General features: G+C 44.2%; 1 long non-coding RNA gene across 1 annotated transcript in view; it reads left to right on the top strand.

Moving 5' to 3' along the window:
* Positions 1 to 17,659, top strand: part of LOC132367672 (uncharacterized) — a 35,712-nt gene extending 18,053 nt beyond the window's left edge. Inside the window, exons 2-3 of the long non-coding RNA XR_009503835.1 lie at positions 13,314 to 13,486; positions 17,566 to 17,659. This is a non-coding gene — a long non-coding RNA (uncharacterized LOC132367672). The remainder of the gene's footprint in view (positions 1 to 13,313; positions 13,487 to 17,565) is intronic.
* The last annotated feature ends 479 nt before the right edge of the window (positions 17,660 to 18,138 follow it).

The following is an 18,138-nucleotide window of genomic DNA, read 5'->3' as shown; positions in this document are numbered from 1 at the left end:
CATATCATCTACATGATATGATATGACATCATATAAAGTGACATTTTATTTCTTCCTTTTCAGTTTGGATGCCTTTTATTTCTTTTTCTTGTCTAACTGCTGTGGCTAGGACTACCAATAGCATGTTGAATAAAAATGGCAAGAGTGGGCATCCTTGTCTCATTTCTGATATTACAGGAAAAGCTTTCAGCTTTACGCCATTGAGTATGATGTTAGTTGTGAGTTTGTCATACATGGTCTTTATTATGTTGAAGTATGTTCCCTCTATAGCCAGTTTGTTGAGAGTGTTTATCATGAATGGATGTTTAATTTTGTCAAATATTTTTCTGCATCTGTGAGATAATCATATGATTTTTATTGTTTCATTTTGTTAATATGATGTATTACATTGATTGATTTGTTGATTTTGAACATCCTTGTGTCCCTGGAATAAATCCCACTTGATTGTGGTGTATGATATTTTTAATGTACTGTTGGATTTGGTTTGCTACCATTTTGTTGAGGATTTTTGCATCTGTGTTCATCAGGGATATTGGGCTGTAATTTTATTTTTTTGTGGTGTCCTTGGCTGGTTTTGGTATAGGGTAATGCTGGCTTTGTAAAATGTGTTTAGAAGGTTTCCCTTCCCTTCAATTTTTTTTTTAAAAGTATTTATTTATTTATTTATGGCTGTGTTGGGTCTTCGTTTCTGTGCGAGGGCTTTCTCTAGTTGTGGCAAGCGGGGGCCACTCTTCATCGCGGTGCATGGGCCTCTCACTATCGCGGCCTCTCTTGTTGCGGAGCAGAGGCTCCAGACGCGCAGGCTCAGTAATTGTGGCTCACGGGCCCAGCCGCTCCGCGGCACGTGGGATCTTCCCAGACCAGGGCTTGAACCCGTGACCCCTGCATTGGCAGGCAGATTCTCAACCACTGCGCCACCAGGAAGCCCCCTCCTTCAATTTTCCGTAAGAATTTTTTTTTTTTAAATTTTTATTTATTTATTTATTTATTTTTGGCTGTGTTGGGTCTTCGTTTCTGTGCGAGGGCTTTCTCTACTTGTGGCAAGTGGGGGCCACTCTTCATCGCGGTGCGCGGGCCTCTCATTATCGCGGCCTCTCTTGTTGCGGAGCACAGGCTCCAGACGTGCAGGCTCAGTAGTTGTGGCTCACGGGCCCAATTGCTCAGTGGCATGTGGCATCTTCCCGGACCAGGGCTCGAACCCACGTCCCCTGCATCAGCAGGCGGATTCTCAACCACTGCGCCACCAGGGAAGCCCTTCTGTAAGAATTTGAGAAGGATAGGTAGTAAATCTTCCTTGAATGTCTTGTAGAATTCATCAGTGAAACCATCTAGTCCTGGCCTTTTGGTTGTTGGGAGATTTCGATTACTGTTTCAGTATCCTTGCTAGTAATTGCTCTATTCAGATTTTTTATTTCCCCAAGACTCAGTCTTGGAAGATTATATGTTTCTACGAATTTATCCATTTTTTCTAGATTGTCTACATTGTTGACATATAATTGATTGTAACAGTCTTTTACGACACTTTGTACATCTATGTATCAGTTGTAACTTCTTTCATCTTTGATTTTATTTATTTGAGTTCTCTTTTATTTTCTTGTTGAGTCTAGTTAAAGGTGTGTTGATTTTATTTATCCTTTCTAAGAATTGGCTCTTAGTTTGATTAATCTTTTCTATTTATTTATTTTTTTTAGTTTCTATTTCATTAATTTCTGCTTTGATCTTTGTTATTTCCTTTCTTCTACTAATTTTGGGCTTCTTTTTTTTATTGGTTAGTATGTGATATGAGGTTAATATATAAAAGAGAAAAATGCAAGTCAGTTTTAATTAATTGGACAGAATTCTGTATAATATTTAATGCTCTTGAGAGAACATGAGAGATCAAAGATCTCTTAAAACAGAGGTTTCTTCAATATCCTGCTCAAGGTTTTAGCTTTAAAGCCAGGATTAGTTGTATGGAACAGGGACCATCTTTATATTCAGATAATCTAGCTAGTCAGTTACAGGACAAGTGCTAACATCTATACTCCATTATAGGCAAAATATGAACTCTAACGTAATCCATCATACTTAATATATATTTGTACAAGTCCCTGAATGCCTATTCACAGGATAAAGTGTAGTAGCCTTGAATGTACTGAAGCATTTAAGGAGCAGTGTTGTTAAAGTGGGAGTCAGTGTCATATCTTCTTTTTTTTTTTTTTTTAGTTCCTTTAGGTGTAAAGTTAGATTGTTCATTTGGGATTTTTCTTGTTTCTTGAGGTAGGTCTGTATTGCTATGAACTTCTCTTTTAGTATTTCTGGGGTTTTTTGTCCTAGGTATTTTTAAGTTTCTCCTTTGATTTCTTCAATGACCCGTTGGTTGTTCAGTAGCATACTGTTTAATCTTCATGTTTTTGTGATTTTTTTTGTTTTTTTTCCTTGTGATTGATTTCTACTTTCATACCATTGTGGTTGGAGAAGATGCTTGATATAATTTCAATCCTCCTGAATTTATAGAGACTTTTCTTGTGACCTAACATGTCACATATCCTAGAGAATGTTCCATGTGCACTTGGGAAGAATGTGTATTCTGTTGCTTTTGGATGGAATGTTCTGTATATATCTATTAAGTTTATTGATCTAATATGTTGCCTAAGTCTGATATTTCCTTATTGATTTTCTGTCTGGATGATCTATCCATTGTAAGTGGGGTGTTAAAGTCCCCTACTATGATTTTATTGCTTTCAATTTCTCCCTTTAAGTACGTTAACATTTGTTTTATATATCTTGGTGCTCCTCTGTTGGGTGCATTTACATTTATGAATGTTGTATCTTCTTACTGGATTGACTCCTTTATCATTGTGTAATGTCCTTCTTTGTCTATTTATTACAGTCTCTATTTTAAAGTTTATTTTGTCTGATATGAGCATAGCTGCTCCAGCTTTCTTTTTATTTCCATTTGTATGGAATATCTTTCTCCATCCTTTCACTTTCAGTCTGTGTGTCCTTGTTTTCTGAAGGGAGTCTCTTGTAGGCAGCATACAGATGTGTCTTGTTTTGTTATCCATTCAGCTACTCTATGTCTTTTTTTTTTTCCCAGCTACTCTATGTCTTTTGATTGGTGAATTTAGCTGTTTATGTTTAAAGTAATTATTATAGGTATGTGTTTATTGACATTTTGTTAATTGTTTTGTGGCTGTTTATGTAGGTTATCTCTTTCCTTTCTTCTTCCCTTTCTCTCTTCCCTCGTGTATTGGTGGTTTTCTATAGTGTTATGTTTAGATTCCTTTCTCATTTTCTTTTGTGTATTTGCTATAAGATTTTTCCTTGTGGTTACCATGAAGTTCACATATAACATATAACATCCTATGTAAGTAGTAGCCTGTTTTAATTGGTAGTAACCTAAATTTGAACACATTCCAAAGCTTTATCTTTTTACTCCCCTCCACCACATTTTATACTTTTGATGTCACATTTTACATCATTTTATTTTATGAATCCCTTAACTAATTATTGTAATTTTAATAATATTTACTACTTTTGTCTTTTAACCTTCATGCTCACTTTATAAATGATTGATCCACTATCTTTATTATATTATAATATATATTATATATTACCTCTTCCACTGAGATTTTTACTTTAATATGTTTTCTTATTATTAATTAGTGCCATTTCTTTCGGCTTAAAGAAATCACTTTAATATTTCTTGTAGGGCCAATTTAATGGTGATAAACTTTTTTTTAGCTTTTGCTTATCTTAGAAACTCATGCTGTCTCCTTCAATTCTGAATGGTAACCTTGCTGGTTATCATTTTTTTGTTTGTTTGTTTTTAGATCTTTTTAAAAAAATTTATTGTATTTTTGGCTGTGTTGGGTCTTCATTGCTGCATGCAGGCTCTTGTCTAATTGTGGTGAGCAGGGGCCACTCTTCATTGCGGTGCACAGGTTTCTCATTGTGGTGGCTTATCTTGTTGTGGAGCACGGGCTCTAGGCATGCAGGCCTCAGCAGCTGTGGCACTTGGGTTCAGTAGTCGTGACTCTCAGGCTCTAGAGCGCAGGCTCAGTAGTTGTGGCGCACGGGCTTATTTGCTCTGCTGCGTGTAGGATCCTCCCGGACCAGGGATTGAACCTGTGTCCCCTGCATTGGCCGGCGGATTCTTAACCACTGCACCACCAGGGAAGCCTTCCCTTTTTTTTTACACTTTATACTTTATTTAAAATTAATAAAGCAATAAACATAGTTATAAGTAAATGAGAATTCTTGGTTTGAAGTTTTTCTTCTCAGTGATGAATATGGCATGTCATTCCCTTCTGGCCTGTAAAAATTTCTGCTGAAAAATCTGCTGGTAGCTTTATGGGTTTCCCCTTGTATTTAACAAATTGTTTTTCTCCTTCTGCTTTTAAGAGTTTCTCTTTATTTTTAACTTTTATCTTTTTAATTATAATGTATCTTGGTGTGTTTCCCTTTGGGTTCATCTTATTTGGTACTTTCTGAGCTTTCTAGACTTGGATGTCTGTTTCCTTCCCCAAATAGGGAAGTTTTCAGCCACTATTTCTTCAAATAATTTTTCTAGCCCTTTCTCTCTCTCTCCCTCTTCTCCTTCTGGAAGCTTATAATGCAACATCTACCTGATGTCATCCCTATGGTCCCTTAAGGTATCTTCACTTTTTAAAGTTTATTTTTTTCATTTTGCTGCTCTGGCTGGGTGAGTTCCATTGTATTGTCTTCCATCTCGCTGATTCATTCTTCTACCTTTTCCAGCCTGCTGTTGAACACCTCTAGTGTATTTTTCAGTTTAGTTATAACTTCTGTTTGGTACTTTCTTGTATTTTCTATCTGTTTGTTGAAGTTCATCCATTCTTCTCCCAGGTTCTGTGAGCAACCTTATGACCATTACTTTGAACTCTTTATCAGATAGATTGCTTATCTCTGTTTTATTTAGATCTTTTCCTGAGGTTTTGTCTTGTTCTTTCGATGGCAACATATTCTTCTGCCTTCTCATTTTGCCTAATTCTCTGTGTTTATTTCTATGTATTAGGTGTATTAGCTATCTCTCACAGTCTTGAAGGAGTGGCCTTACTTACGAAATGTTCTGTGGGGCTCAGAAGTTCAGTCCTGCCTGGCCACCAGAACCAGGCACTCAAAGGGTGTCCCCTATGTGGGTTACATGCACCCTCCTGTTGTGGCAGGGCTGTGGCTGCTGTAGGGCACTGATGGGCAGGGCTGGCCCTCAGATTGACTATGGGGCCCAGCTGTGGCTGCTGAATGTTGATGGTTGGGGTTATTGTTCAGCCAGCTGTGAGGCCTGGCTGAGTTGCAAGGATGGGCAGGGCTCTCAGAAGGTCATGCCCACCGGCACTAACACGTTAGATGGAGAATTCTAAAATGGCACGCACAAATGCAAGCATTAGTGAGATAGCCTGAGATTGCATAAATGGCTCCCGCCAGTGACTCAGTCCCTACGAAGTATCCCAACTTGTTCCTGCCTCTCCAGCAGATGCTTCAAGATGAGTAAGTGGGTCTCCTTAACCTATGAAGAAGGTGTTTTTGAGTTGGTTTTGGGCTTGAGTGAGTTTGCCCATGATCCCTTTAAGAGTGGGTTCCCTACAGTTTTATAGTTTTCCTGGGCACATTCCCTGTTAGTTTTCAAAGCCAGGTGTTTGGGGGACTCTCTCCTGTGCAGGACCTAGGGCTTGGGGTGTCAGATGTGAAGCTCGAATCCCTCATTATTCAGGAAGAAGACCCATGCCTTTGTGATCTCTCCTGATTGTGGGTCACTGCAGCTGGGATCTGGGTTTTTCCCTGGCAAACTTGTATCTCTGCTTCTTTTACCCATTTAGATGCTGTCCTTTTACCCTTTGTTGTGGCAGCTCTGTTCATCTGGATTTTAGGTCCTTTTCTGAGCGAATTATCTCATATGTAGTTGTAGATTTGTTGTGTCCATGGTAGGAGGTGAGTTCAGGGTCTTCCTATGCTGCCATCTTGAACCCTCTCTGGCTGTGACTGTCAGTGCAGGAGGAATGTTTATAGACAGTGGTTGGGACAAATGCCTTGATGATTTAAAAATTATAGCAAAGGACTGCCCAAGATTGTTTTCTGACACTGTGAATACAGCTACTTTTCTTTTTTTTTCAAGTTTTCAGGTGCTTTGGAATGATGGTTAAGGACAATGCCATCAGGAAAGATGAACAGCATGAGCATAAGTTACATCAGGAGGTCAGGATAGTTCCCATTCTGGATACTTCTCAAGGTTGATCCTCAAAGCAAGGACATTTGCAATGCTTGGGTTTGTTAAATAAAAAGCTGATGTTCAGCTCAAACTGTGTGTTTGTTTATGTGGTTCTTCTTCCTCGAGGTAGCTTTCTCTGTCTCTGAGAAACACAAATATGTCTTGCATCAGAAGAATTTCTGAGTAGTCTTCTATTCATAATCCCTTCGCAGAAGCTGGACTACAAAGGGCACTCATCAAGGTAAGAACCTTAACAGTTAAAGGAAACTTCCTGAAGTCGCTCAACACTTCCTAGTGACTAGCAATATAGATCCAAGCTCAGAGAGCAAGAACAGAGACCTGGAAACATGATGAAAGGAAAGACTGTGATATTTCAGGAGGTCTTCGGGAGATGTTTGACCTCTGAGTACAGGGAGGTCACCCAGATGCAGACAGCGTGTTCCACTCAGCACTCCAACTGAGAGTGGGCCCAGACTCCTTGGAGGGCCTGAGTCTGCACTCACAGGCAGCCCATCTGTGGGATTCAGACAGAAGAAAATAATGTCACAAGTCACCTTGCAGAATATGTGTATATTCACTGAGAGGTGTGGAGTCAGCTGGCCCAAGAAAGGCTGTCCTCTGCAGTCAGTTCAGGAACACTTTGTATGCTGACTCCAAGAAGTTAACCCCATTGAATTTAACCCACTCCAGACCCTTCCCAAGAAGTCCCAGGACTTTCTGCATCTTGCCCCACAGTTCTTATCTGAAAGAGAAAGCATTTTGGGCTAATTTAATCTGGCTAGCTGAGAGATCCCTGCCAGAGCTACAATTCACCTCTTGTTATTTATAAAAGTCCCTTCCAATTTATCTCTTGTATTTAAGAAATCAACTTCCATTTATAACCAGATTTGATTTTGTAAAACTTCTGTCATGGTTACTAGTGTCTTGGACTTCTTATTTTGGATTTTATTTTAGTTTTTCCTTAGACTAGTTCTGTCTTTGACTGAAGACATTGGTACCAAATGCTTTAGAAGGCCTAGTGGGGAAGGTCATCCTCTTGTTTGTCAGGTTGAAGCTGGGCACTGCCCCCTGGCCTGGATGTGCAGGGTGAGGGGAGAGCCTGCTGCTTGCCTGATCAGGTATGTAGGGCAGACGGCTCTCACATCCAGGATCCTTGGTGACTTCAAAGCATTTTTTTTAAGGTTAATTGCAAAGCAATAATTTCAAACATGGCTGTTATAAGAGTCACCATCTCTGGGGGATAAAACAATTGTGTGATTGTGTGAGAGTTTAATGATCCCACTTGTGCAGCTGGGAAAATGAGAAGCCATGGGGACCACCAGGGACTTCCAGGAATCATCAGCCCAGGACATTACATTCCCAGCCCATTTTGTAGCCAGACTGGACACTCTGGATGTTATAACAGAGCCAAGAGCCATTTTTACCAGGTTCAGGTTTTAGGGAAGCTGTGAAACTTTGCTTTTTCCTCTCGTGGGTTGGAAAAATAGAAAAGGGAAAAAGTGGAAAGAAGAAAAAAATAGTGTTTGTGGGAATAAGATAGAAATAAAAGTGACCAGGAGTGACGATGTCTAAGGCTGTACACTCACACATCATCTGTGTGACATATGGAGATGGGTGTAGCAGGGGTGTGGCACCTTTGGCCCAAATCACTTCAAGTCAGAAAAGGAGTGCTGAGGTCCACAAGGAAGACCTCTGAGGATGTGCTTACCTGTGATGTCACCGGTTGGCTGCAAGATCAAGCCTTGCAAAAATGGGGGGCAGCCAAGTGGTACAAGCAGGACGAACAGCCAGTGCAAAGGTCCTGAGGTAGGAACCAGCTTGGCATATTGGGGAAGAGTGAGAAAGTTGGTTTCTGCAGAGGATATTAAGCCAGGATGAGAAGGGTATCATCTAAGGTCAAAGGAACAAACCTTTGTATTGGTTTTCTGTAGCTGCTGTTACAAATGACCACCAACTCAGTGACTTAAAACCACACAAATGTATTACCTCACAGTTCTGCAGATGAGAAGGCTGGCATGGATCTCACTGGACCAAGATCAAGGTGTCTGAAGGGCGCATTCCTTTCTGGAGGCTGTAGTGTCGAATCTGTTACCTTGTGTTTTCTGCTTCTAGAAGCGGCCTGCATTCCTTGGCTTGTGGCCCCTTTCTCCACCTTCAAAGCCAGCAACATTAGGCAGAGTCTTTTTCTCATGCCGCCATCTCTCTGGTTCTCTCCTCCCCTTTCAAGGACCCTTGTGATTACATTGGGCCCACCTGGGTAATCCAGGATGGTCTCCTTTGTCAGAGTCACCTGATAAGTGCCCTTAATTCCACCTGCAACCTTTGCCATGGCAGGTGACATACCCATGGTTTCCAGGGATTAAGACACGGTTAGGAGGCCTGTGGGGGGCCAGCCATTATAAGCCAGGTAAGAAATTTGCGTTTTTAACCTGTGTGTGGCAGGGGCCTCTGGAGGAATTCAGGTAGGGAAGTGTTCTGATTAGGAGCCCCACAGAGCGTTCGCAGCACCTGTCACAGCCCCACCCTCAGAGAAGCAGCCTGCTGGGTGCCAGGCCCTCGCTGGGGGCCACCCAAAGCCCAGGTGCCCACTGCGTGTGTCCAGTGCAGAGGGGAAGGGAGCCAGACGGGAATCCTCTCTGCCACCCAGCTTCTTCTGGTCGAGGCCTCTTCCCTGATTCAGCCCTCACTGCATTCCAGGGTTCTCCAACCTATGTGTTCTAGAAGAGACTGAAATGGTGAACTGTCCACTGGTTAGGGCTTTCTAAAACAGAAGAGAACCCCAAATACCTTAGAATGTACTGTGGGTCTGACCCCCTTCATATTGCAAGAGGGAAATATATTGTTTTGAGGGTCCCATTTTTATGTCTGGCAACTCTATCGCATTTGCTTTTCTATTCAATTTAAAAGTCATCTTCAGTACAATCCCCAAATTATTTAATCATTCACGTTAATATACTTATTGTGATCAATATTCTTGTACAATGAATGATGCTTGTCCTATTTACCTGTTTATATAAGCTAGTATACAAAGTGCCAGGTAATGACTATTATCATAGTAAGTTGTTTTGTAAATTAGCACGAGTTATTGAAACTCACTGGTAAAATAGAAAATCTTTGGTTTAAGGAGACTCTTCACCAAAGCCTGGAAATTTGCTCTAACAGCTTACACCCGGGTTACATTTTACTCCGTCTTGTTCTGTTGAAGTTGTTACAACATTTGACAACCATCCAGAAGAACGAGAGGAAGAGTCCCTAGAGAAGGCTATTTCCAAGGAGGCCAGGAGCAGGAGACAGAGACGTGTGATCTCAGTTAATAGTTTCCAGTGCACCTGGAAACTATTAACTAGAATGTAGTTCTTGAGCGTTGTAATGTACTCATCTCGTGGGAGGCTGATTAGAACATATTCATGCTGACCATGTGCAGAGCAGTGGGGCAAGCGTAGACTTGGCTTCCTGCAGACACCGGTAGTGGTGGGAGCCGGGGAGATGCGCACACGCTCAAGAATGCGGTGCGGTAGGAGAGGGAACTTTTCAGCCTGCGATTCTGGATTCTCACCTCTCCCTGCCACAAGCCTCATCCTTAGCTGTCCTTCAGCCTTTCTTTTACGCCATTGCAGTCGAAACAAACACAAATTACTCTTTGTTAAACTCCTAGCCGACTGTAATAACGAATAACAGAACATCTTTAATTTTGTGCCTGGTATCTTGCAATGCATGCAGTGCTTGGAGTTTAATATGCATTTTTCTGTGTTCCGCTCTTTCATATTTTTGATAGTTTGTTACTTCTGTACTCTTTCGTTTTTCTGGTTTTTAATCAGTCTCAGTATTTATTGATTTATTTATTTCTCTGTCTACATTTATCATTTTCAAATGGCATGTTAGTCTTGTGGTCTATTTGTCCTTCCTTATTTCTTTTTCTTTTTAATATTTCTTCTGTTGTGTCTCAGACGTTTCCTTTCACTCTCAAACCTCTGATTAGGTAAACAACTGCTAACAATCTGTAACCTTCGTGAAGGAACTAAGTGCTTAGAAATGTCTGTAACCGTGACCTAATCTTATGCATCTCACTGAGTTCCATGATGCATGCTTAATAATACCTATAGAAATGAAAAGTGGAATTTCCAAAATATTAAGCAATAAATTTCCAGCAGCTAAAGTCCACGCTGGTAATTTTTAGTGTGGTTTTCCTGGGTACCACCACCTCCAGATGTGTCTGTCAGAATTGCAGACGGCAGGCTCCGCTGAGGGATCCACTGCAATGAAGGGACCCTGTTTCCCCATCAACCTGCGCAGACCCAGCCTTTTCTCTTAAGTCCTAAAACAGCGTTCTGCTATAACTAATTTACCTACGATGCACTCACTGGTGTTACCAACTCCTAAGAGTCTGAAGGTGGAAATGAGATTTGTGGCTTGGCCACAGTTGTCAGCAACCTCTACCTTAAAACCTCTTTACCATGTGGCCTACAGGGAAAGCTTCTCATAAAGGGTTTGCTTTTTTCAGTCTGAACTCTTTGCCTGTTTGTGTTGCCTGTGATGTCTATTCTCTGTCTTCCCTGAATAAATACAACATGAAGCTGGAGCTTGTTAACTTGGTCATTGAGCTGAAAGGTAGAAGCTGGGGATGGATGGGTGGCTGGAGGGTGGACAGTTGGAGAGACGGATGGATGTGTGATAAAGCAGGTAGGGTAAAATGGGAATGGTAGGATCTAGGTGGTACACATGTGGGAGTTCACTGCAAAATTCTTTTGGCTTTTTGGTTTATTTGAAACATTTCAATACAAAATGTTGGAGGAAAAAGGTGGAGATGGTAGGATGATGGCTCAAAATCTTATAAATCCCTACAACTTTGATTTTCTCCCCTAGTTAGTTATGTGCAGCTTACCTCCAGCCAAGAACAGGCAGGTGCACCTAGAGAACACTTGTCACGTCCACCAGAGCTGCCCCTTTTCAGTCCAGTGGTTATGAGGTTTGAGTCTTCTCCATTAGATACCCATCCTCTTTGACAGGGATCATTACATACCTTTTTCTCTTCCTGACTGAGATAAATAGACTGACACCAAGCATTGTACATGGATGACCACAACAAAAGCAACAATGATTGCAATTACCAAACATGAAACACACTCATACTATGTCATAATATTGACATTCAGTCCAGTAATCCTCCACTGTAACAGCTCCTTTACTTTGCAGTGAAAATTGATTTGTATATTCTTTGCCTCTGAGTCCTTGTGGGATTTTTTTTTTTTCTTAAATTCAGACAGAAAGTCACAAAAATTATACTCATCCTCATCAGTTCAATGCATTTTCAAATACAATTTTACCAGGGTGGATTGGCTAATTGGCTCTCAGAGTGTATTTCTTATTATGTTGGCAAACCAGGCAGGGTCAGTGGAAAAAAAGTAACTGATCCCTTCAGCAGCCACTTGGATGTTGCAAGTATTCAGTTCCTTCCTTCCTGTATCAATTATCTCTTGAGGGTACCAGGCCTCTGTCTCTGGGAACACAAAGCTGAAAGACATGATCACTGTTGTACAGGAGTTTATGGGGAAATGGCGACGGTTGCAGTGTGATGCCCACATTTGCTGGGAGAGGTCAGTGAGAGCAGCTGAGGCGAAAGCCCTGCCCTTGCCCCTCGCTCACCCCAGAGGCCACCTGCTTCTCCAGCAGACCACCCCCGAGCAGGCCCAGACTCCAATGTCAGGAAGGGCTGGGGAGCCAATGCCCGGGGTCACCCCTCACCAAGGAGGGGCTGGGACTGCGGATCACTGTCTTCCTTGCTCCACGGTAGGGGGGTCCCCTCAGCCTGGAGGGTTCCCAGCAGGACTGAGCCCCAGGTGCTCCTAGCGCCTCCGCAGCACACACTTCATCAGCCCTCCTCCCCTCTCCCCAAGTAAGTGTTTCCTGCAACTATCTCCAAATGAACTACTGCAACCATCTCCAAATGAACTACTGCAACCAAACTTTGTCTCAGCAACTGCCCTGAGAAAGACTCAAACTAAGACACAAACGCAAACAGCCTGGAGCCAGGTGGGGTCAAGGGTCTAGGGCTCCATCCAGCAGGCAGGGTGGGGCGGGATGGGGAGCTGGCATGGGGGTGGGGGTGGGAACAGATGCAACACTTGGAGACGTGAGAAAGCACAGCACGCTTGGGAGATCTTTTTAACTGAATCATTAAAATACACAAATTAACTTTTTTTAAAAAAGCATGTAAAGCAGGGTTTCTTATCCTTGGTACCACTGGCATTTGGGGCCAGAAAACTCTTTCTTATGCGTCCTGTCCTCTGTGCTGTAGGATGTTGAGCCCCTATCCATTAGATGCCACTAGCATCCCTTCCTCCCAGTTGTGACAACTAAAAATATCTTCCAAGCACTGCCAAATATTCCCTGGGGGGAACAAGATCACATTCAGCTGAGAACCACTGTTACAGAGCTTCTGAAGGAGTTTCAAAGTGGCATCCTAATTCCAGAACATCCCTAAAAGTATACAGGTGCTCCTGTGATGGTATTGTCAGGGCTGTCATTGTGCTGGTCCAGAGGCCCACCCCACTGACGGGGCAGCTCTGGGCTCTGCAGGAATGCCGCCTGCCCCCGGCTGTACGCTGACCCCGTGGGCACAGAACCGTGAATTTGCAGGGGTCCCTTGGAAGAGTCGAGTTGGGGAGAGCTGAGCTGAGCTGCCTGACGCCACCCTAAAGCAGCCCTGTTCTCCCCGCTCCCACCTCTGTGACTGACTCTGGGAGCCCTGGGCTTGGCCCTTCCTTGGCTGCAGGCCTTTGGGCAGCCTTGAGGCCACACTAGTGAGCTTTCCACTGAGGGTTGGGCCTGGCCCCTGGGGAGGGAGGTCCTGTGTGGCACCCGATGGGTCTAGGCTGCTTCCCAAGAGAGCTCCTGGACAGGCCCAGAGAAGCTCTGAATCAAAACATGCTGGCAGAGCCTCCGGCTCTCGCCCCCAAGCCGGCGCAGACCCCAGGGACCCAGCCCCCCCTTGGAAACCCCGGGGGCAGCTGGCCGTTTCTGCATAGAAGGTGACATTCTCTGTTTAGCAGGCCTCTCTCAAGTGGTCTGTCGGTGTTCACGGAGCGTTCGTGCATACACACAGGTGAGAAGTCGGCAGAGAACACCGTTCCGTCCCAGAGTTCTCAAATTCAGTGTGGAGGACAAGGCAGGCCTATCACAGCGGAGAAAATTATCAGTTCCTTGCAAGACGACTCGCTCTCTGGTGCCTAGTGATCACTTCAGAGTCCGCAAGGCTGAGGCTGCAGCGTCATGTGGGTAAGCACCCCTCTGTCCCGGCCACCTGGAAGTCTGGCTCTTCTTAGTGGCCCTTCCTGTTGGTCTCTGGCTGACCTTTGCCTGGGAGATTTTCTGCCTCCCCTCTCCCACCCCTTCTCTGTGATGGTCTAGGAAACCCCCTCTTGGAGCGACAGTGAATGTGTTGGCTGAGTGGGTGGAGGCAGCCTGGTCCGGAGCAGTGGGTGAGGCACAGAGGACGCCGCCCTGCTCTGCAGCCTGTATGGTCCCTAAAGACAAGGCTTGCTCTCGTTGACTCCCGAACCTCAGCTTGCCTGATGGGATCAGGGGTGTTCTGAGATGCAGGTGATGCGGCTCTGGCTCCACAACTTTGGATTTGATCACCTCAGGGAGCGGCTTTTCGTTTTAATTTTAAATAAATGTCCCCAGGTATTCACTGGACAATGCTCTGCTCTGAGAAGCATGAGCATCTTGCACTCTTCTGGGGGGACAGAGATATGGGCCTTTAATTGTGGGATTTCGTCCACAAGTTGGAGGGAAGGCACGCTGGTTGAGGGATAGCCCGCAATCACTCTGGTCTGCGAGAGCGTGAGGTCTTAGCAGAGGGCGGATGAAGGCAGCCAGAGGCAGAGGCACCCTGACGTTGACACTGAGACAGAACACAGCAGGCCTCTGGACGTGCCGTCTCCCCACTGTGGCGGCCCCCAGAAAAAGCCAGATCCAGTTAGGACATAACAGAAAGGTGGTCGTGAGATGAGACCCAACCAGCACTCCTCAGCTGTATCCTGCGGATACACCTACGGCAACAGAGTTTTCCAGGGGCTGTTGGATTGAAAAGATTTAAAAATCATCCTGAGAGAACGACATAAATTGTGTATGAGTCCACCTTCTAACCCAGCTTCTTGCCTGGGTGACCCAGGAAGCTGGATGGGTGTGGCTGTGAAGACAGTTGAGTGATGGGGAGGGGTTCACCTGTGACCTCCTTCTCCTTCAATGAGAAGCTGGCACTGAAAACCTCACCTTTTCTTGGGTGGCTTTCTTTTGGGTTCTGGGTGAAGTTGATGATTAAATGGTCCTATAGATTAGCATATGCGACAGTTCACCCAACCCTCAATCTAGAAGTACTGCAGATCCTTAAAAATCTATCCCAGTAAGGTGGATTCTCAAAGTGTGGCCCCAAGGCCGGCAGCCTCTGCATCACCTGAGAAATGTAAATTATTGGGCCCCACTCAGACCTACTAAGTCAGAAATTCTGGGGTAGGGCCGCGCACTCTGCATTTCAAAGAGTTCTGCAGGGGCTCCTGATGCCAGGAACCACTGCAATGAAAAAATAATAAGTCTCATAACAATGCAAATCAGTTGAGGCAAAATTAAGCCCATGCTCCCAAACATCAAGACTAGTGGCCCTTTACACCATTATCTTGGCACCCATTTTTCCAGAACCAGAAGGCATTCCATCTCTCTAGCTATCTCTTTCCAAGCTGGCTTTTCTCCCGCCAGAAACATTCTCTGATATCCTCACTGAAGACTGGGTTATGTCTGCCTCCTCTCAGGTCCCCAGTGTCTCTGTTCGATACATCCTTCCCTGACTGGGGCCCCTGGAGAGTGAAGACTGTGTCGTCTCACTGCATGGGCCTGGAGCTGAGAAGGTGTACCATGATGATCACAGAACATCACTGATGGCATCATGAGTTCATGATGCCATGAACTCATCATCTGGAGTTTTAGTCAGGGTTCTCCAGAGAAACAGAACCAGATAAGAGACTTATTTTAAGGAATTGGCTAACACGATTTTGGAGGCTGGCAAGTGCAAATCTACAGGGCAAGTCGGCAGGCTGGAGACCCAGGGAAATGTTGATGTTGCAGCTTGAGTCCAAAGGTCATCTGGAGTCAGAATCCCCTCTTTCTTGGGGATCTCAAGTCTTTTTTCTCCTAAGGTCTTCAAATGATTGATGAGGCCCACCCACTTTATGGAGGGCTGTCTGCTTTTCTCAAAGTCTACTGATTTAGATGTTAATCACAGCTAAAACTACCTTCACAGCAGACATTGGGCCAAACATTTGGGTGCCATGTCCTAGCCAAGTTGACAGTTAAAATTAAACATCACACGGGGAATTCCCTGGCGGTCCAGTGGTTAGGACTCAGTGCTTTCACTGCCGTGGCCCAGGTTCAATCCCTGGTCAGGGAACTGAGATCCCACAAGCTGTGCGGTGAGGCCAAAGAAAAATAATTAAACGTCACACTAGTGACATCGTGGAAGCAATATACTTTGCGGAACTACATGGACAAGAGCCAGGGGGCAACCATTGTTAAGCTGGGTAAGATGCATGTGCATCTGCTTAGGGACACGCTCTCATGCACACACACACATACATGGGTTACAGAATGTGGCAATGACCACTCAAGAGTGCCTCTGAGGTGAAATTTTCACACTGGGGTTTTCATTTGCACCACCTCCTAAATATACATTTCTATTTGTAACACAAAAGCGGGCCAAAAGCCACTCTGTGTTTACCAAAAGCCCAGAGAACACCACTGAGAACCCAGGCAGGTCAAAACAATTCAGAACACACAGAATTTTGCTGGTTTCTGCTTTGACCTTCCTAATCAGCTGAGGGCTAAGAAAATTACCCTTAGTTTATGAGGAATTAATTTTTCAATAGCTACAGCTAATTTGTGCCATGTTTGCCACCCCTAACCAGTATGACTCATTCCTTTTTCCCCATGGTGTTTACTTCACAAAAAATATTCTATGTGATCGATGGCTCTGTGAAGAGTTCAGATTCAGGGTTTTGACCTTTAGTCAACTATGACTTCATTTTTGCTTTGGCCCTTTCTTTTTACCACCATCCATTTCTCTCTTTATTTTTAAAACAATGGGGATAGAAATAAAAGTGATCAAAGAGCTACATCATTGAATTCTCTAAGTTTCAAACTGGACCTGTCTCACTGATGCATGCATTCTTCTGATAATAATAATAGAGGAGTAAATAATAGAGGAGTGTGAATTTTCCCAAGCTTTACATTCATGAAACTTTTGATCCTTTTAAACTAATAATGACAGTGAGTACAGTTCAGTGAAAAATTTTAGAAGTTTTTGTCTTGTTTGCCTCTGTCTGTGATGTGTTTGTATAACAATGTTTCATAAATGTGTTATTGTGAAAGACACAAATAATGCAATAGGATAAACAAGCTCCAAACGAGTGCCAGGTGATTACAATCATGCAGAAAGCAGTGAGTGTGAGAGCGAGCCAGCCCAGCCCCCGGGGACGTCAGGAGTATGCAGGAGCCTCTAGGAGGACTTGGTCATCTCTTGAGCAAAGCCAGAGGTAACTGACAGGTAAGGGAGGAGAAGCAGCAGCTGCTGAGATTGGCTGGGAAGATGTCACTGGCAATTGAAGGACAGGCATGCAGAATGCCTGTGTGAACAAGTGCCTTTGTTCTCCTTGGCTTTCATCAAAGTTTCAAAGGGATACCTGAACTGGGGTGCGGGTAGGGTAAACTTCATGCTGTAGGGAGAGTGGTGTTGGTCAGTGGTATAGAAAGTGTGATTGCAGGGCCTCCAGGGTGGTGGGCAGAGCAAGGAAACTGTCCCACAGGGTGCCGATGACACTCAGTGGATGATGGATGACACGGTGCAGGTTCTCAGCTTCCAGCTGGTGGCTGCAAGGGGCGCCTTCAGAATGAGCAAGCCAGCTAAAGAGACGGTTTTCCAGAGTGTATTAGCCTAATGGGCAGGTACTAATTTGGACAAGTCATTTTCTATTCAAGTCTGCATGTCTGTGAAATCAAGCCTGGACCTTCTCTTCGAAATATTGTCAAAACGGATTAGATAAGTCCTAAAAGAAAGGTCAGCTCTTTAGGCGGGTGGTTTAAATTTTGAAGAGTGTTATAGGTGTAGTGACTTTGTCAGAGAGCGGGCAAAATAAACCTTTCAACAGTAAGCATTGGAGCATGCGCACACTTGTAAGTTCACGGTGCTGGAAGGTTGGCCAGGGCACCTTTGGAATATGAAAGTTTGAATTCCATTGTTCTTGGGGAATTTCTATATACATTTCAAAAAATCACAGTGCATTTTTATGACTTTGTGCTACAAATAGGCTGTCCTAGGACTCCTGTTCATCTGCTGTCCGCGCACGTTTTGGGGACCCTGGTCTCCAGGCAAAGGATGAAAACGCCGGTCTACCGAGCACGTGGCCGCATGCAGGTGAGTCAGCGAGGGCCCCCGCAGTGAGCCGGGCTGGGACCGCCCGAGTCAGTCACGTGGGGAGCGCTGCCGGAAGCAGCAGAGACGCTTCTATTCTGGGAACCGTCTACGCCACCTTTGAACTTTGCCTATCAGTAAGGAGTGTGTGGGCATTGTTGAGTGGCTGGTCTTAAAATAAACTGTGTTGAGTCTCCAGGGTCAGATTCCAGATGCCCGACAATGAGGGGAAAAAAAGAAAAACAAATCAAAAAACAAACAGAGAAACCGCTCAGGGAAGTGATGCTCTGTCTTGATTGCTGAATGGGGCACGTGTCCAGAAACGAAGTCTCCTGGCTGTGCAGAAACTCAGCGTTCTCTGACTTGCTCCAGGACGTTTCCCTACAGAATGTGCACGTGCACAGAACATCGACGTGATGGCATCCACTGCAACTTTTCTTCTTTTAAACTTACTTTCCTTTCTGTAACC

The sequence above is a fragment of the Balaenoptera ricei genome, chromosome 6, assembly GCF_028023285.1.
Source record: "Balaenoptera ricei isolate mBalRic1 chromosome 6, mBalRic1.hap2, whole genome shotgun sequence".
Classification (NCBI taxonomy): domain Eukaryota; kingdom Metazoa; phylum Chordata; class Mammalia; order Artiodactyla; family Balaenopteridae; genus Balaenoptera; species Balaenoptera ricei.
Note: the sequence above shows the minus strand (reverse complement) of the source record. Positions and strands in the feature narration are given on the sequence as shown.